Here is a 1,966-nt window from a genome sequence, read left to right as displayed (position 1 = left end):
CCTTGTATTATATCAACTTCATAACAGATTATTCTAGAGTTTTGGGACTACAGAAGAGAAAATAAAATCTATAAGGAGGTATCTGTTTGAAAACGCCATCTGTAAGTTGAAATTGCATTTCAGGACCATGGCTTAAGGTCCCATCACTATAGAATATTTATGGACTCAGGATCTATAAACCAATACACCAAGGGTAGACAATATGTAAACTTCAATTGAGACTTAAAACAGGACAGGAAATATAATCTTATTGTTTTCACTGTGAGTTTGTGAAATGGAAATCGAGACTGGAAAATGGCAATGTGCTATGGGTATTCCATATTCAATAGAAATATACTTTTTAAGAGAAAAAGCAGAGTAAAACATGTAGCTCTTGAAAGCATATACCTTTATGGAAATATATAAATGTGAGTCTGGAAACTTGCTGATAACCAAAGGAAAGAAAGACTGAAATGATATCAATAGGGGAATGTACTACATGCTTTCGTACAGATGAAAAAATATGGTTTTGATAAACACGATATTTCATGGAAGTACTTGAAATAGCCAGCTCTATTGAATATTTGTTTGCTTAAAATACAGTGTTTGAGAAATTCATAAATCATTTTGTCCATAAATTCTTCTCTAAGAAATCAAAATAACAAGTTCGGGTAACTTCTATTCCATACCTAATTCAACTTAAAAACAACAAAAAAAGTGTGTGTGTGTGTGTGTGTGTGTGTGTGTGTTTGTGTGTAATAAAAACGATGGTCCTCTTGGAAGCATGCAACATTTTCACATTATAATTCTTTAAAATCATGGAAGAAAACGGTAAACATATTAAGACATGCATCCTATATAACACTCAGCAATTTTTAATAAAGGAAAAGGATGACCTCAAAAATTTCAGAGAAAAGACTGACAGTAAGTGGTTCCCACGGAATACTACAGCTGTGCGATGTTTATGGAGAAGGAGCTATGAGAAAATAATCTCAAAAACAATATGTAGGTCATTTCTCCCATAAACTTCATTGTGTAATTAGCTAGTGTGAGGTTATTTTAGGATCTATTGACAAATAACAAACCACTCCAAAATTCAGTACTTGAAACAATGACATTTATCTTGCTTGTGAATCTGCAGTGCTAGCAAGGCTTGATGGAGACATCCCCTGGGGCTGGGCAAGGCTGGGGGCTGGGATCCTCTCTACCCTCATTGATCACATGTCTCCTGATTCATCTGGCTGTCCACTGGCGCCTGGGCTGGAGGTGTGGCTTGGTCTGGTCTCTGCAGGGAGCCAGTGGAAACCGCACAGCATCTGATGACCTAGCAGACGTCATGCAGGGTCACTCTAGCCTCATACTGTTGGTTAGAATGGGGTCGTTAAAACCAGCTCATACTCAATGGGAAAAGAATTGGGCTCCTTTTGTGATGAAAAGACTACCAAAGAATATGCAGATATGTTTTAAAGCCATCATAGGCACTCTGAAAATTTTAAGACAATATTTGTTTTGCATTGTCTGATTATCTTGCCAGTGGTATTTTTTTTCAAATGACATTAATTAACATCTTGTGAAGATACCATTCTAGAAAAACGAGAGAAGCTGCTCTAGAGAAAAAAGATATCCTGCAGGAACACAGTATTTCTGTGTTCCCTCGAGTAGTAACATAACGAGCAGGGATAGAGTGGCCTACAATGCCTTCCTGGGAAAAGCTTAGCTACACAAAAATCTAAAGTGATGCCCACATTTTGCCCCTCCAATAAACAAACAAACAAGCTTCAGCCTGTCCTCTTTTCCTTCTTCAAGTCAGTCCGCACTCATTGTTCTGCTATTAGCAAACTTTTAACACGGCTGAGCAAACCGGACAACATACACACATACCAGGACCACTGTGATCTTTAAACAGAAAGTAAGTAAAATTTATTGGGTAAAACTAACAATCAGAGAAGCTTTAAATCATTTGTGGGTCTTCCATTCTTGCATTATT

The sequence above is a fragment of the Propithecus coquereli genome, unplaced genomic scaffold, assembly GCF_000956105.1.
Source record: "Propithecus coquereli isolate 6110/MARCELLA unplaced genomic scaffold, Pcoq_1.0 Scaffold53, whole genome shotgun sequence".
NCBI classification, from domain to species: domain Eukaryota; kingdom Metazoa; phylum Chordata; class Mammalia; order Primates; family Indriidae; genus Propithecus; species Propithecus coquereli.
The sequence above is the reverse complement of the archived record's forward strand: the minus strand, read 5'-3'. Positions refer to the sequence as shown.